The sequence below is a fragment of the Rhinopithecus roxellana genome, chromosome 15 (assembly GCF_007565055.1).
Source record: "Rhinopithecus roxellana isolate Shanxi Qingling chromosome 15, ASM756505v1, whole genome shotgun sequence".
Classification (NCBI taxonomy): domain Eukaryota; kingdom Metazoa; phylum Chordata; class Mammalia; order Primates; family Cercopithecidae; genus Rhinopithecus; species Rhinopithecus roxellana.
The window spans coordinates 18,521,461-18,544,502 of record NC_044563.1 but is presented as its reverse complement, the minus strand read 5'-3'; the positions used below and the strand labels follow the sequence as shown (position 1 = coordinate 18,544,502).

General features: G+C 43.9%; 1 protein-coding gene across 15 annotated transcripts in view; it reads left to right on the top strand.

The window, feature by feature from the left end:
- The window catches only part of CELF1 (CUGBP Elav-like family member 1), a 97,653-nt gene that overhangs the window by 15,316 nt on the left and 59,295 nt on the right, over positions 1-23,042 (top strand). The window contains exon 1 of one of the 15 annotated variants that reach the window (XM_030918311.1): positions 16,363-16,513. The exons of the other annotated variants lie outside the window; for them this stretch is intronic. The gene's annotated coding sequence lies outside the window, so the exon portion shown is untranslated. Of the gene's footprint in view, positions 1-16,362; positions 16,514-23,042 lie in introns of those variants that run through there. 15 annotated transcript variants of the gene reach the window in all.

The window sequence follows — 23,042 nt, the reverse complement described above, 5'->3', positions numbered from 1 at the left end:
CTACATTGAGAGAACTCAGGACATAAAGTCAGATGCTGGTATGCAGCCAAGTTCAGGCTCATACATGTGGAAGCGGTGAAGGTCATTCCGTAGGGAGGGAGAAGTAACTAGATTTCATCTGGAAAGAAGCATAGACTAGAAATGCAGTTCTGGGGAGAGGGCAGCCATCCACATGCAGAATACAAATCTGGATGCCTAAAGACTTTCCAGGTGTGGGCCTGTTTGGAGTTCTTGAGGTGGTCTAGTACTCTTTCAGTTAATTCTAGTTTTTGTGTAAGCGATCTATTATTTTCAGCCAAAAGAACTTTGAGTTAGACTGAGTACAGAGCTCTGCACAGCACTTGTAAAATTTAAAGTTTAGAATAGCCCTGAGTAGCTAGAATTACAGGTGTGAGCCACATGCCCGGCTGATTTTTTGTATTTTTAGTAGAAACAAGGTTTCACCATGTTAGCCATGGCTGGTCTCGAACTCCCAACCTTAGGCGTTCTGCCCGCCTCGGCCTCCCAGAGTGCTGGGATGCTGGGATTACAGGCTTGAGCCACCGCACCAGTCGTTTGAGAGTGCTCTCCCCCACCCCCCGTCCCCCCCCATGCCCTCCTTGGCCCCAGGCAAAAGGCTGCTGGAGGTTTTGACTCCTTCAGTATATGCATTTGCGCTTGGTGTTTAGAATGCTTTGCCAGATCAAGATTATGAGTTTATTTTTTTAAAAAGTTTTTTATGATTATGATTTTTTTTTTTTTTTAGGAATATGAGCCTGTTAAAAATAATACTGCTATTTCAGATAGGAAACTTAAAGTGAGCCATCAGTATTAGAGAATTTTTGTTTGTGAGGCATATGGATTTAGTCTTTTCTTCATTTCTAGTTAAGTGGCGTTTGTTTTAGTTTCCTGATTGTTTCCTCTTAAAAAAAATGTTGATGGGCTTGAGTGGAACACAATAATGTGGGTTGAATGGCTGTTGAGACTTTAAACAAAGGGTAATGGTGAGTGGCTGTGTGCCCAGTTGATGGAGTCTGTCTGGTCCCAGCTCAGTAACTTCATGAATGATCTGTGAGAGGAGCATCACAGTGGTGTTTTTCTCTTTGAGAAATGTTAATGAGGGAGAGGGGGAAGCTCTGTGAAAGACAGTTTAGTGCTTCTAACGTGATTTTTTTTCCCTGTGATCTTTTGGTTTGTTAGGTTGAAAGACTTTATTCCAGAGAAATGTAAAACTTCCCTGTAATACTAATGAGCAGGAATTAAAAAGAGACAAGCCAGTTTTGAAATGGAGATTTATATGCAACCTGGTACACAGCCAACATCAACATTCTGTCTTCCATACATAGATATGTAGGATAGAAAAAGCTAGAAGATATTATTTGATATCAGAGGTCAAATGATGATTGCAAATATATCTAAACAATATTATGGGCCAATTGTGGTAGCTCATGCCTGCAGTACCAGCACTTTAGGAGGCTGAGGCAAGAGGATTGCTTGAGGCCAGGAGTTTGAGACCAGCCTAGGCAAATACAGGGACTCTGTCTCTACAAAAAAAAAATTATTTAGCCAGGTATGGTGGTGCACACCTGTAGTCCTAGCTATTTGGGAGGCTGAGGCAGGACTCAACTCCTTGAGCCCAGGAGTTGGAGGTTACAGAAAGCTGTGATTGTGCCACTGTACTCCAGCCAGCTGGGCAAAAAAGTGAAACCCCATTTCTTTAAAAAAAATAAAAATAAGATTATGCCTTCATGTGTTGTGTGTATCGTGCTAAACCCAGTGCTGTGCATAGAGGAAATTTTACAGTCTAGAGTTTACCTAAGCACTGGGGCCTTGCATAAAGTAGATATCTGATAATTATTTGTTGACTACTCCATGTCAAATGGCACTTTAATTTTATGTTTTGGAACAGTTCAGTATTAAGGATTAGTAATAGGAAAAATACTTAACATTGAAATTCTGTGAATTTAAGTCATTGTCTTCTGAAGATGGAGTACTTTAAAAACTCCAAGGAATTACCTGGAAACAAACATAAGCAGCTTTCCATCAAAAGACATTATGGTTAAGATAACGTACTGTAGGCCTGGCGTGGTGACTTACGCCTATAGTCCCAGCACATTGGGAGGCTGAGTCAGGCGGATCACGAGGTCAGGAGATCGAGACCATCTTGGCCAACATGGTGAAACTCCGTCTCTACTAAAAATACAAAAATTAGCTGAGTGTGGTGGTGTGTGCCTGTAGTCCCAGCTGCTCAGGAGGCTGAGGCAGGAGAATCGCTTGAATCCAGGAGGTGGAGCCTGCACTGAGCCAAGATGGTGCCACTGCACTTTAGCCTGGGCGACAAAGTGGGAATCTGTCTCAAAAAAAAAAAAAAAAAAAAAAAAGATTTGTACTGTAAAAACCTTTTGGAGCTCTGATCTAGAAACCTGTATTTTATATTGCCTGAACAGTCAGAAGGCTCCTAGACAACTCTGATTTTGGCTCAGTTTTCAATAGCTCCAGAGAATAAGAAAAGGAGAATCTGATACTGCTGGTGGTCTGCACTCCTGCCTTTCTGGGCCAAGACATGCTTTTCCAAATAAAATCGAGGAAATAGTAAACCACTAGTAAAAATGAATAAAGCATCCAAGAGTTTGCCTCCTCTCATGTCCTGTTTTCTCTTTTTTGTTTCTAGGCTGTCTGATATTAAACTTACGTGCCAAAACTATACTGTGGACTTGTCCTTCCTACTTCCTCTTTCAAGTTTATGGGAAATAATTATGGAAAGACATTATGTTTATTATATATTCATTGTTTTTATTGTGTGCTGTTTCTGCTTAATAGCCTCTGCATACATTTACAAGTGCGATTTTATTTATTACTATTATTTTTTGAGATGGCGTCTCACTCTGTCACCCAGGCTGGAGTGCAGTGGCACATTCTCAGCTCTGCAGCTCCTGCCTCCCAGATTCAAGTAACTCTGCCTCAGCCTCCCGAGTAGCTGGGATTACAGGTGTGTACCTCCACGCCCAGGTAATTTTTGTATTTTTTTAGTAGTGACGGGTTTTCACCATGTTGGCTAGGCTGACCTCCAATTCCTGACCTGACCTCCGGTGATCTGCTCACCTTGGCCTCCCAAAGTGCTGAGATTTCAGGCATGAGCTACCATGCCTGGCCTATAAGTGCAGTTTTTTAAAAAAGCTTGCAAACCTCTTTACTGAGCTAATTTGGGTTACAGATAGCATTGGGAAACTATCTATCTATCTATCTATCTAATCTATCTAATCTATCTAACCTATCTATCTCTTTTCTGTTTTTAGTAGAGATGAGGTTTTGCCATGCTGGCCAGGCTGGTCTCAAACTCCTGGCCTCAAGTGATTCACCTGCCTCAGCCTCCCAGAGTGCTGGGATTACAGGCGTGAGCTGCTGTGCTGGCCAGAAGCTAATTAAAAACAAACTCTTAGACTGAGTACAGTGGGTGGCTCATGCCTATAATCCCTAGCACCTTTGGAGGCTGAGGTGGGCTTATCATGAGGTCAGGAGATCAAGACCATCCTGGCTAACACAGTGAAACCCCGTCTCTATTAAAAATAGAAAAAATTAGCCGGGCATGGTGGCACAACGCCTGTAATCCCAGCTACTCTGGAGGCTGAGGCAGGAGAATTGCTTGAACCCAGGAGGTGGAGGTTGTGGTGTGCTGAGATCGCACCACTGCACTCCAGCCTGGGTGACAGAGCAAGACTCTGTCTCAAGGAAAAAAAAAAACTCTTGTGGGCCTGCTACAGGAAAGCTTAGGTGAGTAAATATAACAAGACATGATTTTTTTTTTTTTTTTTTTTGAGATGGAGTTTCACTCTTGTTGCTGAGGCTGGAGTGCAGTGGTGCAACCTTGGCTCACTGCAACCTCTACCTCCCGAGTTCAAGCGATTCTCCTGCCTCAGCCTCCTGAGTAGCTGGGATTACAGGCATGCCCCACCATGCCTGGCTAATTTTCTAGTTTTAGTAGAGACGGAGTTTCTCCATGTCAGTCAGGCTGGTCTCAAACTCCTGAACTCAAGTGATCCGCCTGCCTCGGCCTCCCAAAGTACTGGGATTGCAGGCGTGAAGCCATCTCACCCAGCCCAAAACATAATATTTTTGTGGAGTATCTTGATAGCTATTGGCTACTGTAGTTAATGGTATATCTTATCTCCATAGAACCATTTTTTTTCCTTTTGGTTTGTGAATTTGTTGTATGAATTGGTTCTGAGTTTGGTTTTCAACACATTTTATTTAAATGGAATTTATATTTAGGCTTCAGTAGTTATTATTAGTGTGAGGGATACTCTTGAAATTTGTGCCAGGTACTTTCTGGCTCAAATTATTATGGATCAGGCCTAGGGTAGCTGAAGTTCTAGACTATTACTGTGAAATCAAGTGCTGTTTTTGTTAATGTTCATTTGTCTGGTATAAGTTTCCTCTGGGCTAAGCTAGATCTATGGGAAGACTTAATTTAACCCTTTTCCAGTAAGCTTGCAACTTAGGAAAAAAAAATTTTTTTTTCTAATTCTGACTGTTCCGCTTCTGAAAAAAACAGATCCACAGATCAGACTTGTAAACGATCTGTTTTCTTAAGATTTCTTCTAACAGAATGGGTCTCCAGGGAACTGAGTGGCAACACACATTTAGCTGGGTGTGGCAGTTCATCTCCCTAAATGTAATTTAACATCACATTTATCTACACACCGCAGTCTTGGAGGCATACTTGGAGATTGAACTTTTACTTCCCTTGGCTTTTTTTTAATTTAACTTAATTTAATTAATTAATTAAATTTATTTATTTTTGAGATGGAGTCTCACTCTTGCCCAGGCTGGAGTGCAGTGGCGACATCTTGGCACACTGCAAACTCCACCTCCCAGGTTCACGCCATTCTCCTGCCTCAGCCTCCCGAGTAGCTGGGACTACAGGTGCCCACCACCACACCCAGCTAATTTCTTTATTTTTTTATTTTTTATTTTATTTTTTTTTTTTTGAGACGGAATCTCGCTCTGTCGCCAGGCTGGAGTGCAGTGGCACGATCTCAGCTCACTGTGAGCTCCGCCTCCTGGGTTCATGCCATTCTCCTGCCTCAGCCTCCTGAGTAGCTGGGACTACAGGTGCCCGCCACCACGCCCGGCTAATTTTTTGTGTTTTTTAGTAGAGACGGGGTTTCACCATGTTAGCCAGGATGGTCTCGATCTCCTGACCTCGTGAGCCATCGCGCCCGGCCAAGTTTTTGTATTTTTTAGTAGAGACGGGGTTTCACCAGATTAACCAGGATGGTCTCGGTCTCCTGACATTGTGATCCCCCCACCTCGGCCTCCCAAAGTGCTGGGATTACAGGTGTGAGCCACCGCGCCCATCCGGCTTTATTTTTTATAATTTTGTGTCTGATATATTTCTAACATAATTGTGTAAAGAAGCTGAGATTTCTTGAACTTTGGAAAACATTGAAATCTTCATAGAAAAAATACTAAATATGGCCAGGAGCAGTGGCTCATGCCTGTAATCCCAGCACTTTGGGAGGCCAAGGCGGGTGGATCACCTGAGGCCAGGAGTTCGAGACCAGCCTGGCCAACATGGTGAAACCCCATCTCTACTGAAAATACAAAATATTAGCCAGGCATGGTGGCAGGTGCCTGTAATCTCAGCTACTTGGGAGGCTGAGACAGGAGAATAGCTTGAACTAGGGAGGCGGAGGTTGCAGTGAACAGAGATCGCGTCACTGCACTTTATTTAGCCTGGGCAACAAGAATGAAACTCTGTCTCCAAAAAAAAAAAAAAAAGAAAAAATGCTAAATATAACTTTATTGTGGTCTGGAAAGAAATAGCAGCATGCATAGGTCATAGAAACTTCAGGTGAGTTTATATTGATGTAACTGCTTTTATGAAGAGGGAGGGGAAAAACTAAGAATTGAATATATTTAACTATTTTGCAAGAGAGTGTCACTAAAATAGTTTTAAATATTCTTTTTTTTTTTTTTTTTTTGTGATAGAGTCTCGCTCTGTTGCCCAGGCTGGAGTGCACTTGAGCAATCTCAGCTCACTGTAACCCCTGCCTCCTAGGTTCAAGTGATGCTTCTGCCTTGGCCTCCCAAGTAGCTGGGATTACAGGTGCCTGCCATCATGCTCAGCTAATTTTTGTATTGTTGTTGTTGTTGTTATTGAGATGGAATCTCGCTCTATAGCCCAGGCTGAAGTGCAGTGGTGTGATCTCCACTCACTGCTACCTCCGCCTCCTGGGGTTAAGCAGTTCTCCTCCCTCAGCCTCCCGAGTAGCTGGGACTACAGGCATACACCACCACGCCCGGCTGATTTTTTTGTATTTTAGTAGAGAGGAGGTTTCACCGTGTTGCCCAGGCTGATTGTGAACTCCTGAGCTCAGGCAGTCTGCCCGCCTTGGCCTCCCAAAGTGCTGGGATTATAAGCATGAGCCACTGCACCTGGCCAATTTTTGTATTTTTAGTAGAAACGGGGTTTCACCATGTTGGCCAGGCTAGTCTTGTACTCCTGACCTCAAATGATCCACCCGCCTCGGCTTCCCAAAGTGCTGGTATTACAGGCATGAGCCACCGCGCTTGGTCCAATATTTCTTCAGAAATGTATATTGTATGGTACTATTTCTTGAAGATAGCTTGCTGAAAGAATAAGATCAGCTTTCTGAATTGCCAGATCCAGAACATCAAAAAAAAAAATACTGTGACCAAAAAAAAAAGTCTTCTGGATCCACCCCCAGGAATCCTAGTGGGTTCCCATGGTAACAGCCTCTTTGCTTACAACTTGTCACTGTGTAACTGTCACTGGGGTTCGAAGAAAAGCCAGTATAGCAAGAACTGTGTGGCATTAACAACTCCTTAATAAAATGCTGTTGCACATTTGCAATGAGCCAGAAATAGAAAAGAAAGTTTTAAGGTTTTAATTTCTGTGTTCCGTTAATTAGAAGCTTTAAAAAGCTGCCTAATTATGGTAAGGTGCAGCAGTGGGAAGGTGGTGGGTGGCCCAGGCAGCCTTAGGAGGGAGAAAAAGTAAGCCATAGGCTCAAAATGTTAGAAACTTCAGATATTTTTTTCTTCTTTAATCCTATCCTTTTGAAAATGATGGACATGGAATGCCTTCCTTAAATTCACATAGAGATAGAAGCAGGAATTTTCCCTGCACTGTTCTGTTGTCTCTACCCACACATTGGATCCACCTTTCCTCTACTTTTCATAGTGACATCGGTTTCTGAGGTTAGCAAAGGACCTTTACAAAAGTTATGCAGAGAAACTTTCTGTCCATCGAAGGAATCCCTTCTATAGCATCCTGTGCAGGCAGCATCTGCCTCTTTCCTCAGGTGGAGGTTACTTGTTTAATGGCAAAAGCTCCTCCACTGGAGTTCAAAGGGTAGATAGTTTTATGTGGATTCCCCATTTTAAAGGTATATACTGTTTTTCTCTCATCATAAAAGAGTACTTGTAGGCTGGGCACGGTGGCTCACACCTGTAATCCCAGCACTTCGGGAGGCCAAGGTGGGTGGATCACCTAAGGTCAGGAGTTTGACACCAGCCTGGACAACATGGTGAAACCCCGTCTCTACTAAAAATACAAAAATTAGCCGGGCCTGGTGGTGGGTACCTGTAGTCCCAGCTACTCAGTCAGCTGAGGCAGGAGCATCTCTTGAACCCGGGAGGCAGAGGTTGCAGTGAGTAGAGATTGTACCACTGCACTCCAGCCTGGGAGACAGAGTGAGACTGTCTCCAAAACAACAACAACAACAACAACAACAACAACAAAAAGCAGTTGTAAATCGGAAAAATTCCCGAATGTTTTTCAGTAGCCTGTTTATCTCCATTTAAGTTATGCTTGTCAGTCATGACAAGACAAATAATTCTTTAAAGGAATTATATCATGCCTAAACCCTAGAACTTTGAAAAGATAATGCCATATTTGGAACAAGCTAGTCCTTTAACAGGTGGGAGGGAAGAGATGATGATAAATGCTATATTGAGTTTAAAGTACTTTACAGTGTGCTTAATATGAGGAGATGATTTTGAGCTAAAGAATGTCAGAATAGGCCGGGTGTGGTGGCTCAAGCCTGTAATCCCAGCACTTTGGGGGGCCGAGACGGGTGGATCACAAGGTCAGGAGATCGAGACCATCCTGGCTAACACAGTAAAACCCCGTCTCTACTAAAAAAAAAAAATACAAAAAACTAGCCGGACGAGGTAGTGGGTGCCTGTAGTCCCAGCTACTCGGGAGGCTGAGGCAGGAGAATGGCGTGAACCCGGGAGGCGGAGTTTGCAGTGAGCTGAGATCCCGGCCACTGCACTCCAGCCTGGGTGACAGAGCGAGACTCCGTCTCAAAAAAAAAAAAAAAGTCAGAATAGGCCTCAAAAATACTTCTAAAGCAAAATCAGAAGCCAAGTAGGCAAATTGTTTTGTGTTTTTGTAGTGCATTTTGCGAATGCTTTTGTCATTGTTTCTAGAGTGGGTATATCTACACAAAAGTGGGTTTGGGGTTCAAAAATAGTATTTTGGGTCTTATTGTTTGTTTGTTTTTTGAGATGGAGTCTCGCTCTGTTGCTCAGGCTGGAGTGTAGTGGTGCGATCTCTGCTCACTGCAACCTCTGCCTCCCGGATTCAAGCAGTTCTCCTGCCTCAGCCTCCAGAGTAGCTGGGACTACAGGCGAGTGCCACCACACCCAGCTAATGCTTTGTATTTTTAGTAGAGATAGGATTTCACCATGTTAGCCAGGATGGTCTCTATCTCCTAACCTCGTGATCCACCCACCTCGGCCTACCAAAGTGCTGGGATTACAGGTGTGACCCACCATGCCTGGTCTGTTTTTTTTTTTTTTTTTTTTTGAGGTAGTCTTGCTGTACCTAAGCTGGAGTGCAGTGGCGTGATCTCAGCTCCCTGCAACCTCCACCTCCCGGGTTCAAGTGATTCTCGTGCCTCAGCTTCCCGAGTAGCTAGGATTACAGGCATCTACCACTATGCCTGGGTAATTTTTGTATTTTTAGTAGAAATGGGGTTTCGCCAAGTTAGCCAGGGTGGTCTCAAACTCCTGACCTCAGGGGATCCATCCGTCTCGGCCTCCCAAAGTGTTGGGATTACAGATGTGAGCTACCATGCTGGGCTTTTTGTTTTGAGACAGGGTCTTCCTTTGTCGCCCATGCTTGGAGTGCAGTGACCTAATTGTGGCTCACTGTAGCCTTGATCTCCTGGGCTCAAGCGATCCTCCCACCTCAGCTTCTCAAGTAGCTGGCACTACAGGCACATGCCACTATGCCTGGCTAATTTTTTCCATTTTTGTAGAGACGGAGTCCCCCTGTATTGCCCAGGCTGGTCTTAAACTCCTGGTCTCAAGCGATCTTCCTGCGTTGGCCTCCCAAAGTACTGGGATTACAGGCATGTACCCAGCCTTCTTCCTCTTAAAATCTGGTCCTCTCTCCCAGTTTTCATGTCTCACAGCCATCCTTCTGTCTGTGATACTGCTTCTTAATTCTAAACAGCTATATTCTATGAGCTGCTGCAAAAGAGAAACACCATCCTTTCTAGACTACCATGGAGTCAGTGCCACATTTACCAAACTGTCTGATCTGTGACTATGTCCTCTTTTGACTGGGCCCACGTTAAAGCATGTCCTAAATGCTATGTTTATATATGTCCTCAGTAGCAATCTTGTTTTTTAAGCCTTCATTTACAGGTTGATTCACAGTGGGAGAGAGCCATGTTCAGAATTTTTTTCTGATAGCCTGAATTTTCTTCTTGTCTTTCATGTCTTTGCTTCTGTTTATGTTCTTTGTACCTCTTCTTCGTTGAGCTTGCATCTTCTGCATAGTTGACTCTATTATATCATCTTTGGGGCTGCAGAATAAAATGTGGAAGATTTTTAAGTTAAGGTTCCCAGAATAATGTCGCCCACATTGCACATATGTCACATTTTGAGTTTACTAGTTAAGCCTCTAAATATGCACTTTATATACAATATGCGCAGTGGGATGATTTAGGTTGCCATGAGAACCTAAAAATTTGAGGCTTAAATGATTCAGTAACAGACACTTTAAAATTGTCTAAGCCGAAGGCTAATTTTTTCTTTTATATACTCTTTACAAATTGAGGCATAAGGCAATAGCTGTTCCCATATAGTACCTCTCCTGCTGACAGGATGGGTGGCTTTGTTTGCCTACCTATTATCAGTCCCCTTCATTCCAGTCTTTCATACTCTGGTGTCATGTCCCCTGCCCAAGTATTTGTCTCTGTCTCTCTCTCTCTTTTTTTTTTTTTTTTTTTTTTGAGAGAGAGTCTTACCCTGTTGCTCAGGCTGGAGAGCAGTGGTGTGATCTTGGCTCACTGCAACCTCCACCTCCCAGATTTAAGAAGTTCTTCTGCCTCAGCCTCCCCAGTAGCTGGGATTACAGATGCCCACCACCACACCCAGCTAATTTTTTTCTTTTTTTTTTTTTTTGAGACAGTCTCGCTCTGTCGCCCAGGCTGGAGTGCAGTGGCGCGATCTCAGCTCACTGCAAGCTCCGCCTCCTGGGTTTACGCCATTCTCCTGCCTCAGCCTCCGAGTAGCTGGGACTACAGGCGCCCACCACCTCGCCCGGCTAGTTTTGCATTTTTTAGTAGAGACGGGGTTTCACCGTGTTAGCCAGGATGGTCTCAATCTCCTGACCTCGTGATCCGCCCGTCTTGGCCTCCCAAAGTGCTGGGATTACAGGCTTGAGCCACCGCGCCTGGCCTCCCAGCTAATTTTTTAAATTTTTTTCTGAGTTGGAGTCTCGCTCTGTTGCCCAGGCTGGAGTACAGTGACAGGATCTTGGCTCACTGCAACCTCTGCTTCCTGGGTCAAGTGATTCTCCTGCCTCAGCCTCCCAAGTAGCTGGGACTACAGACTGGGACTACAGGCGTGTGTCACCACTCCCAGCTAATTTTTGTATTTTTAGTAGAGGCAGGGTTTTGCCACCGTTGGCCAGGCTGCTCTTGAACTCCTGACCTCATGTGGTCTGCTCGCCTTGGCCTCCCAAAGTGCTGGAATTACAGGTGTGAGCCAGCATGCCTGGCCACTAATTTTTATATTTTTAGTAGAGATGGGGTTTTGCCATGTTACCCGGGCTGGTCTCGAACTTCTGACCTCGAGTGATCCACCCACCTCAGCCTCTCAAAGTGCTCGGATTACAGGCGTGAGCCACTGCGCCTTGCCTTGTCTCCTACTTTCTTTGCTCCAAGGTAGGATTAGAAGTAGAAACTGGAGCCAGGAGCTATAGTCCCAGCTACCTGGGAGGCTGAGGTGGGAGAATTACTTGAACCTGGGAGGCAGAGGTTACAGTGAGTCGAGATTGCGCCACTGCACTCCAGCCTGAGCTACAGAGCAAGACTGTCTCAAAAGAAAAAAAAAAAAAAAGATAAAATAAACTGGGTGAGGTGGCACACATCTGTACTCAGTTCCAGATACTTGGGAGGCTGAAGTGAGAGGATCACTCCGGCCCAGGAGGTTGAGGCTGCAGTGAGCTGTGATCCTGCCACTGGACTCTAGCCTGGGTAAAAGTAAAAGTAGCCGGGCGCGGTGGCTCAAGCCTGTAATCCCAGCACTTTGGGAGGCTGAGACGGGCGGATCACAAGGTCAGGAGATCGAGACCATCCTGGCTAACCCAGTGAAACCCCGTCTCTACTAAAAAATATAAAAAAACTAGCCGGGCGAGGTGGCGGGCGCTTGTAGTCCCAGCTACTCGGGAGGCTGAGGCAGGAGAATGGCGTAAACCCGGGAGGCGGAGCTTGCAGTGAGCTGAGATCCGGCCACTGCACTCCAGCCTGGGTGGCAGAGCAAGACTCCGTCCCAAAAAAAAAAAAAAAAAAAAAAGTAAAAGTAAAAGCTGGAGGCTTTAAGTTTTTTTTTTTTTTTTTGAGGCGGGGTCTCACTGTGTTGCCCTGATCACAGTGGTGTGATCATAACTTACTGCGGCCTTGAGCTCCTGGAATCAAAATGATCCTCCTGCCTCAGCCTCCTGAGTAGCTGGGACCACAGGCGGGTGCCATCATGCCTGGCTAATGTTTGTGGCTTTTGTTTTTTTGTGGAGATGGGGTCTCACTGTATTGCTCAGACTTGTCTCACACTCCTGGTCTCAAGTGATACCTCTGCCTCGACCTCCCAATTTTTATCTTTTGTTTTTTAAGAGGCAGGATCTTGCTGTTTTCCAGGCTGGAGTGCAGTGGCACAATCATAGCTCACTGCAGCCTAAAACTCTTGGCCTCAATGAACAGTCCTCCCATCTTGGCCTCCCAAAGTGGTTGTATTACAGGTGTGAGCCACTGTGCCTGGCCAAACTTTAACTTTTTTTTTTTTTTTTTTTTGAGACAAAGTCTTGCTCTGTCGCCCAGGCTGGAGTGCAGTGGCCGGATCTCAGCTCACTGCAAGCTCTGCTTCCCGAATTTATGCCATTCTCCTGCCTCAGCCTCCCGAGTAGCTGGGACTACAGGCGTCCGCCACCTCGCCTGGCTAGTTTTTTTGTATTTTTAGTAGAGACGGGGTTTCACCGTGTTAGCCAGAATGGTCTTGATCTCCTGACCTCGTGATCTGCCCGTCTCGGCCTCCCAAAGTGCTGGGATTACAGGCTTGAGCCACCGCGCCCGGCCAAACTTTAACTTTTTTAAAAAATGTGAGATGGAATAACTGTATATTGTTGTCTTGAGTCCTTAAACTGAAAATCTGGTAAAAGTTGTGAATCCACTTCCTTATAAATGCATACAGAGGTAGAGTTTTACACATAATATAAGGAAGTTTTTTGAATTCCCGAAATGTCAATGGGCCGTAGATATGTACCCCGATCTAGTCCAATCCCTTATTTCTCTCGAGGAAATAAGGGAGGAGAACTGACTTATCAAAGGCCATACTTTATGTGTTTATAGTCATTTTGATTCTGAGGTTATACTTGGAGCAATCCCTCTTCGTGTACACAAATGTGGTGTATTGCTTTATCGGGGGTGGGGGAATGGGGGACAGAGTTTCACTCTTGTCACCCAGGCCAGAGTGCAATGGTGCAATCCTGGCTCACTGCAACCTCTGCCTCTCGGGCCTCTCGGGTTCAACCGATTCTCCCATCTCAGCCTCCCGAGTACCTGGGATTACAGGCGCACACCACCACGCCCAGCTAATTTTTGTATTTTTAGTAAAAATGTGGTTTCACCATGTTGGCCAGGCTGGTCTTGAACTCCTGACCTCAGGTGACCCACCCACCTTGGCCTCCCAACGTGCTGGGGTTACAGGCGTGAGCCACCGCACCTGGCCTGCTTTGTGTTCTGTATTTTTACTTAGTTGTCTTCACACAAGTATTTTTAGTAGATAGGCAATTAAAGCTGTGATCTTAAGCACGAAAGAAGCATATTAATTCACAGTAAGCTACTCTTTGGGAAGTCAGAGTTGCTGTAATAGGACTGCTCAGATTCTTAAAAAAATTGAGTACATAAGCCAGTATATACAATGGAGAGGCTTAGTTTGTTTTTAAGTTTTGTAGAGACAGGGTCTCACTATGTTGCCCAGGATGTACTTGAACTCCTGGTCTCAAGTGATCCTCTCCCTTGACCTCTCAAAGTGCTGGTATTACAGGGGTGAAACAGTGCATCTGGCCCAGTTAAGAGACTATTACTTAATTTTTTTTTATTTTTTGAGGCAGGGTCTCACTTTGTCACCCAGGCTGGAGTGTGGTGGCATGATCACAGCTCCCTACAGCCTTGACCTCCTGGGCCCAAGGATTCCTCCCACTTCAGCCCCCTGAGTAGCTGGAACTATATGCACGTGCCACCATGTCCGGCTAATTTTTTTACTACTTTCTGTAGAGACAAGGTCTCCTTATGTTAAGTGTTAAGAGGCTTTTAATAACATGTTGAATACTTGCATATCTGTTTTATGGGACATGAATGTGCCTCCACTGCTGAAATCCTGCTGTGTACTCAGTAATGGATAGGAGCTAGGCAGTGCTTTTTTCTTTGGAGCTTTTTTTTTTTTTTTTGAAATGGAGTTTTGCTCTTGTCGCCCAGGCTGGAGTGCAATGGCACAGTCTCGGCTCGCTGTAACCTGTGCCTCCTGGGTTCAAGTGATTCTCTTGCCTCAGCCTCCTGAGTAGCTGGGATTACAGGCATGTACCACCATGCCCAGCTAATTTTTGTATTTTTGGTAGAGACAGGGTTTCACCTTGTTGGCCAGGCTGGTCTCAAACTCCTGACCTCAGGTGATGTGCCCACCTCGGCATCCCAAAGTGCTAAGATTGCAGGCACGAGCCACCACTGCCCAGCCTGGAACTCCTTTTGATGACTGGTTAACTGAGCAGTGTTTTATAATCAAGGATCTCATAGTTATATCAGCATAAACATTTCTGGTTCCACCATTTTATTTCCCTGTGACAGGGTTTTGTGGGTTTTTTTTCTTAATAGTGGTTTAAAATTTATTCAACAGGCTAGGCAGAAATGTCTCAGATGGAAGAACGTTTTCCTGAAAGTGTTATATGAGAAATGTTACAGTGGATGCTGAGTTATGGTCTGAATTTATTTTTATCTTTCTTTAAAATATGTTTTCTCTAAAGTAGGCAAAAACTATAATTTTGCTTCCATAAGTAGTGTGGCATTAATCTCATACTATGAAACATTTTAGGTTGAAACTACAAACTCAGAATTTCAGAAATGGAGGGACCTTAGAAATCATCTAGTTCAAATCCTGTATTCTTCACATTTAAGATATTGCAGGTACCTTTTTTTTTTTTTCTTTGAGACGGAGTTTTGCTCTTGTTGCCCAAGATGGAGTGCAGCGGCACAATCTTGGCTCACTGCAACCTCCGCTTCCCAGGTTCAAGCGATTCTCCAGCCTCAGCCTCCCAAGTAGCTGGGATTACAGGCACGCACCACCACACCTGGCTAATTTTGTATTTTCAGTAGAGACAGGATTTCTCCCTGTTGGTCAAGCTGGTCTCGAACTCTGGACCTCAGGTGATCTGCCCACCTTGGCCTCCCAAAGTGCTGGGATTACAGATGTGAGCCACCACTCCCAGCGCGCAGGTCCCGTTATGAGAGTTCTGGTAGGTGGGATAAGCAAGAAAGTCTAGGCCTGTCTTTCTGTTCTCAGTCTCGCTTCTCTCTTTTCTTTCTTCCTTTTTTTTTTTCTTTTGTTTGTAGATAGGGACGGGTTCTCGCCACGTTGCCCAGTCTGGTCTCAAACTCCTGGGCTCAAGTAATCACCCACCTCAGCCTCCCCAAGTGCTGAGATTACATGTGAGCTACCAAGGCCGGCCTCTCTTCTCTTAATGTGTATAGCATTTATAGTTTGTACCCCACACTTTAGTGCAATAGTCATGTACTGTTTGCCTTTATTATTAATATCTCGTGTTAATCTCATCTGGGAACTAGATTGGAGGTCACTGATAGTATGATTTTCATTTGTGCTGTAGCCCCTATGATACTGAGTAAATACATAACCAGGCTGGGCTTGGTGGCTCACGCCAGTAATCCCAGCACTTTGGCAAGCCAAGGTGGGTGGATCACTTGCGCCTAGGAGTTCGAGACCCCCCCTGGGCAGCATGGTGAAACCCCATCTCTATAAGGGGGAAATAAAAGTACATAGGTGGTATGCACTAAATACTTTAGTAAGGGCTGAAGAATAGAATCATTTGAGCCAATCAGCCATGCATTTCTTATTGTTGGAAAGTTCACTCTGGTCAGCAATTAAACTTTTCACATACTTCACATTGAAGTGAATCTGAATGAATTGTTCTAAGTAAAATAATTTTTGGAACACAAATATTTGGCTTCTGGTTATATAAGCCATCGTCCTGAAACACAGATTTTAGCAATTATATTAGAGTTTATTTTAACTTGTATCAACCAGAAAATTAAAAAGAGCTCAAAACATACACAGTTGAAATGAGACCTTCATTCTGAAAGCAGCAAGGAGCTAGTGAAAGTTAACATTGTTCACACTAATGGAGAGTAACCTTTTTTTGCATGTTACATTTTAGGATTTAAATGATAATTTGAGCCTCACCATTACTGCTGATCTGGTAGGAATCTGACCTAGTAAAGGTTTTCAAATGTCTTTTCCATTTCCCATGGCTGAGGGATTCTTGGTGTCAGTGAGTGAAATTATTTGGAAGTTCCTTGACTGAAATAGAATATCTCAAACCTTACTTCAAGTACCAGCCTGTGTGTTTCTGTTTTTTGTCTGGAGCATGTGAACAGAATGCATGTGTGTGAGATAATTGGGCTTTCACTAATGGCCCCCTTTTAGCAACCATGTATGGGTAAAGCTGTTCAGTTCCCTGCTCCTCCCTCTCTGAGCACGGAGCAGAATCTGTTCTGCTGAAGCTGCTGTTCCACTTTTCAGCTTTCTATATTTGTACAGCAACAGCAGGAGCAGCCCACTAGCTAGCCCGTGTGGCCGCCCTTTGGCACCCGCACTGCCTCAGACCCGCTCAGGACTCAGCCAGGGCGCGCAGTTTGTGTTCTTACGTGCGTCCATCTGTCTGTCTGTGTGCGTTTCTGTGGAGGACTGAGGTTTTCAAGTGAAAGAGGTGACTCGTTTGTCTTTGTTGTTTTGCTGTGTTTAGGTTAGTCAATTGTAAATTGTAGATAATGTTTCAGGATGTTAGGGATGGGGCGAGGAGACAAGATTTGTATTATTTAACAAAACACCATCTTGGCTAGAGGGTACCAAACAGGGAAATGTGATGTCAGAAATGGTCTTTGGGTTCCCTTAGAAACATACCACGTTGAAGTAGTAGTGCTTTTTTTTTCTCTTTGTTTTGTTACAGGTCACAGAGAACAGTTCTTAGGGGTGGAATTGAATTTATTTCTTGGCACACAAATTTTTTGACATAAAATTTGATTATAAAAAGATGAGGCACCTCCACCCCTTTAAGAAATGATTTAGTATACATCTTGGAAGAGCGCGGTAGGGGTTAAGTGTGTTGACTTCCTTGTAATGCCTTTTGGTGTCATGTCTATTTAAGGAATAGCAGAAGACATGACATGTAGACAAATTTCAGGTTATTTTCAGAAGATACTGGGTTTGTTACTATATTTTAAAAGGATACTTTCTTGGTTTGCTGTGAGATATTCTAATTAAACTGAGATGAATTCCTTACTCCTGGTCAGTTTAAGTCTAAATTTAAGTATGTTGCTTTGTTTTACAGTTTCCTTTCACTCCCCTCCCCCATCCCCTCATGAGTCATAAGCATGCAGTGTTGGGAATAGAACTTGTCAGCTGAGTGGGGATGAAACAGTTCTCTGCACATACTGTTTGTAACTATAGTCAATGAGGAGAGGAAAGGACTTTATTTAAACACTGGAGAAACACCTTGATTGAGGCAGCTTCTTCCTGTGGCTGTGTGGTATGGATGCAGACTTCTGTGTGACTATACACAGATGTGTTCTGGCTCTGAATCACTTAGGGATCTGTTTTGCACCTTGTCCATTGTAGGTTTTGGATGCTTATTAGTTTAGGGTCTAGGACCTGGTGCTTAGCCTCTCTTGGATCCTGTATACTTACTGACTTTCTAAAATTCTTTTGAGTGTGGTGTTATATCTGCTTCATCTTCTCTTTCTTGGCTATTCTTAGTGCCCATCTCATTTTACTGTCCTAATGTTTTCCCATTTTTACTGTGAATCATTGTGCACCCTGTGTAGATAGAGCCTGTCATTGGAGATTAAAATCAGTGGAAGCTCTTTGATTTTACAGCTCAGCCTCAGTAAGTGACAGTCTGATTAGCACAACTATATTCTAGCTTTCTTTTTGTTCTTGGCCTTTTAAAAAATTTATTAACTTCCCTGGTCTCGTTTTATTACTTTATATTTTCCCACTGTGTCCGTTTTGAAAGCTTCACGAAAAAAAAAATTTTTTTTTTTTTGGTTTGATGAATGAATAAATGTTTATACATAAATAAGTGCTCTCAGAACAAATGGTTTGGTAATCCGTAATGAAGATATACTGGATTCTAACAGGCCCAGTTGGAGGTGCAAGATCTGTCAGCCTATTGCTGCCAGAATTCTTGCCTATTCCCTTCCCCCTCCTGCTAGGAAATATTTTGGAATAATCTCAGGTACCCAATTTTTTTTTTTTTTTAAATAAATGAAGCCTATTTTATTACTTCAAGTTTGCTTTTTTTTTTTTTGGGAGATGGAGTCTTGCTCTGTCGCCCAGGCTGGAGTGCAGTGGCATGAACTTGGCTCACTGCAACCTCCACCTCCCAGGTTCAAGCGATTCTTCTGCCTCAGCCTCCCAAGTAGCTGCAACTACAGGCACATGCCACCACGTCTGGCTAATTTTTGTATTTTAGTAGAGATGGGGGTTTCACCATGTTGGCCAGGCTGGTCTCGAACTCCTGACCCCAGGTGATCCACCTGCCTTGGCCTCCCAAAGTACTAGGATTACAGGCCTGAGCCACCGCACCTGGCGTTGTTTTTTGTTTGTTTGTTTGTTTGTTTTTTAAAAAAAGACAGTCTTGCTCTGTCACCCAGGCTGGAGTGCAATGGCACAATCTCGGCTCACTGCAACCTCTGCCTCCTGGGTTCTCCCGACTCAGCCTCCCGAGTAGTAGCTGGGAGATGCCCACCACCATGCCCAGCTAATTTTTGTATTTTTAGTAGGGATCGGGTTTCACCATGTTGGCCTGGCTGGTCTCCAACTCCTGACCTCAGGTGATCCATCTGCCTTGGCCTCCCAAAGTTCTGGGGCCTACTTCAAGTGTTAATGATAAAAAAAATTTCAGCTGGGCACGGTGGCTCACACCTGTAATCCTAGCACTTTGGGAGGCCGAGGCAGGCAGATCACCTGAGGTCGGGAGTTCAAGACCAGCCTGACCAACATGGAGAAACCCCGTCTCTACTAAAAATACAAAAAAATTAGCCAGGCTTGGTAACGCATGCCAGTATTCACAGCTACTTGGGAGGCTGAGGCAGGAGAATCTCTAGAATCCGGGAGGTGGAGGTTGCAGTGAGCTAAGATCATGTCATTGTACTCCAGCCTGGGCAATAAGAGTGAAACTCCGTCTCAAAAAAAAAAAAAAAAAAAAAAAAAAAAAAAATTAGCATAGCCGTTACATTTTAGAAAGTGAAACTACATGCTATGTTTCTAGCTCAGTAAATAGATGAACTTGTTGTCTTTGAATAACATAACAATTGAGCCTTGTACAGTACATCTTAAGATCAGATACTTTATTTTGAAGAGATAGAATCATCATGTAACAGACTGAAATTTTTTGGGACTTATTCTCTTCCACCATAGACACCAAACTTAGTGCCCAGAATAGTAATGGTAGCAAATGTTTATTGAACATTTTCTGTGTGTCAGACACTATTCTAAATGCTTTACATATATAAATATTTTAATCCTAACAAATATCCTGCAAGGTAGATGCTATTTCTGTAACCATTTTGTGCATGAGGAAACAGAGGTATTTATGAAGTTAAACAATTTCCCCAGTTACCTGGCTAGTAAGCAGCAAAACTGGGATTAGAAAGCAGTGGTATGACTCTAGAGTCTAGGTATAGGGCACATTGTGGGTTTGTAGTTAATATTGTCTATTTTATTAGCACACTTTATTATTTGAGATTATTAAATAATGAATCAGTCTAACCCATTTTCATTTTAGAATTTCCTTATGAAAATGACTATATGATTTTGGTTTTGCAGATCACCATCAACCATACTAGTTCATTTATTGATGGTAAAGAACAGCAAGCCAAGTAACAAGTTTGTGAAACATCTCTAAAATTACGAGTTTATCTCCACTAGTACCAGATTTACTGAAGATATTGAAAGCAGAATTAATTTTAGCCTTTTTTGTGGGGGGGGGGGCGGGGCGCGGGGGGAAGAGATTGGGCTCACTGTCACCCAGGCTGGAGTGCAGTGGTGTGATCTTGGCTCACCACAACCTCTGCTCCCAGGGTCAAGTGATCCTCCCACCTTAGCCTCCCGAGTAGCTGGGACTACAGGCACATACCACCATGCCCAGTTAATTTTTTTTTATTTTTTGGGTAGAGATAGTTTTGCCATGTTGCCTAGGCTGGTCTTGAACTCCGGAGCTCAAGTGATCTGCCCACCTCGGCTTCCCAACGTGTTGGGGTTACAGGAGTGAGCCACAGTGCCCGGCCTGCTGCTTTACCTCATTTCTTGCACCACACATCTTCTGGAGATGCCCTTACAAGGGGAGCATGGGAAGGGAGAACCAGCAAGTTTTGCCATATCCATAAGCTTATAATCTTTGTGATAGTGACAGGAAAACAGAGAAGTCTGTTTAAAAGAAATGATAATGAGGGAATTATTAGTAGGCCATGTAATTCAGTGGAGGGTAGCAAGAAATGTATTATATCATGGACAGTGTGGTGAAATAGCACAAAAGTTTGATTTAGACAGGGAAATAAGAATCAGCTGTCCTGAGAATTTTTTTTTTTTTTTGAGAAGGAGTCTCGCTCTGTTGCCTAGGCTGGATGGAGTGCAGTGGTGCGATCTCGGATCACTGCAAGCTCCGCCTCCCGGGTTCACACCATTCTCCTGTCTCAGCCTCCCGAGCAGCTGGGACTACAGGCGCCCGCCACCTTGCCCAGCTAGTTTTTTGTATTTTTTAGTAGAAACAGGGTTTCACCGTGTTAGCCAGGATGGTCTCGATCTCCTGACCTCGTGATCCGCCCGCCTCGGCCTCCGAAAGTGCTGGGATTACAGGCGTGAGCCACCACGCCCGGTCTCTTCTGAGATTTTTTTAAGTCTCTCACATTTATGGTAACATTTTCCCTTAGATAGATGCTGTCCCATTTTTCTTGTTTCTAGTGCAAGTCATATTTTCTGAACAAGACCATTAACTCCTTAAGGACAGGGATTGGGCCTTTTTTTGGTACCCTCTTTAGTTCTGGGTATATTAGTAGATGTTTTCTAAAAATGTAGTTGCTTTTTTGATTGATAGATCTCCTCGCTTTTTTTTAAAAAGAGCTTGTTTTTATAAAAATGAAATCAAAGCACTGACAAGTTAAATTTTGTGGAACAGTTAAGATTTTTTAGGAGTGATTTGAAGGATGTGACAGATGATTTAAGTGGGTATTTAAATGTGAGAAGCACTCTTTTTTTTTTTTTTTTTTTTTTGAGACGGAGTTTCACTCTGTCACCCAGGCTGGAGTGCAATGGCACGATCTCGGCTCACTGCAAGCTCTGCCTCCCGGGTTCACACCGTTCTCCTGCCTCAGCCTCCCGAGTAGCTGGGACTACAGGCGCCCGCCACCACACCCGGCTAATTTTTTTGTGTTTTCAGTAGAGACGGGATTTCATCATGTTAGCCAGGATGGTCTTGATTTCCTGACCTCGTGATCCACCCGCCTTGGCCTCCCAAAGTGCAAGTGCTGGGATTACAGGCCTGAGCCACCTTGCCTGGTGCAGAGTGTTGAAAGCATGATAATTGAAGTACCTTATTTATTTATTTATTTATTTTTGAGATGGAGTCTCGCTCTGTTGCACAGGCTAGAGTGCAGTGGTGTGATCTCAGCTCACTGCAACCTCTACCTCCCGGTTCAAGCGATTCTCCTGCCTCAGCCTCCCAAGTAACTGGGATTACAGGTTCCTGCCACCACGCCAGGCTAATTTGTTTGTATTTTTAGTAGAGATGGGGTTTCATCATGTTGGCCAGGCTGGTCTCTAACTCCTGACCTCAAGTGATCCACCTGCCTCAGCCTCCCAAAATGCTGGGATTACGGGCCAGCCAAAGTAGCTTTTTTAAAAAAGTGATAATAGAATAGAATAGAATTTGTCCTAGGGCTGTGCCTCCTTGTTGAACATGTTCCCTGATTGGCTGACGCAGAGGTGTAAAATTTGCATTTTCTGGCATGTAACCTAACTGTCTCAGGAAGTGTCTCTGCAGAAGTAGTTTCTGGTTTCTCTAGTTTTATAGAATTAAGAATTTAAGAACGGAAAGAAAATAAAGTTTCCTGCTTTTCAACAGAACAGGACAGAGCTCTTGAAACAAGACCATATGGAAGCATCCTGCTTGAGTGCCCATGTGTTTGATGGTGAGGTTGGGGCAGATGGTACAAGGCAGGGTTCTTGGCCGCTTGGTCAAAGATTTTGGAGATGATAGAAGTTAGGTGGCTAGTGCTAAGGAAGGACTGTTGTATGTTGTGTGTCTTGGACCTGTCTGCCTAAGAGGTGGAGCGTCCTCACAGAGAGGAAGGAAATTGATGTATTTGGTAAGATAAGAAAAGAGGCAGGGGAGATGCAGAGCTGGAATGATAAAGCTTGCAATTGCATCTAAACCTCCCCCTGAGATAAGGGAGAGGGAGACAAGATGATACAGTGTGAGAAATAAGATTCCAGATCCCTGGCGTCTTATGTTCTCTGGAGCCTTCAAGTAAGATCCTGCAGGGACTCTAGGGTTTTTCTGTTTAAACTTGAAGCTGTTTTGATTCCTTTTTGAGAGACAAGCCAAAAGCTGTATTTATAGAACTTGTTTTGACATATTATCTCACCCTGTCCCTTGCCTTCTTTACTGGAATCCAGCTAATGTACTTTGCCTTGGCAGGAAAGGTTGATTGAAGAAAATGTATAGATATACAGCTGAGTGATTGAAAATAGCTTCAGACTTTGTAAATAGGTCATACATGAGGTTTGAGGTCCCAGCTGCATGAATGTTAGTTGAATTGCTGGAATAATTGTAAGTGGTGTGATATAATTATGATATACTGCTGGATCACCTGGACAATGGCAGTTTCCACACAGAAGTTTCAGGCAAAGCAGGAGAAAAATACAAAACCAAAATGCTGTTTTGGAACAGAGTATGAGTTGAGGTTTTTCTTTACTTTGTGCTTTATAGTTCCACGAGTTTTCCTTTCTTTTTTTTTAAGTGGCAGTAATGAACTTATGGGTTGCAGGGGGAAGTGGAGGAGGGGATATGGTGTCTGCAGGCTAGGTTGCCATGTTCCAAAAGCTTGAGTTTTCTTTAAAAAAATTTCAGTAGGCCAGGCACAGTGGCTCATGCCTGTAATTTTGGCACTTCAGGTCGATCACCTGAGGTCACGAGTTCGAGACCAGCTTGGCCAACATGGTGAAACCCCATCTCTACT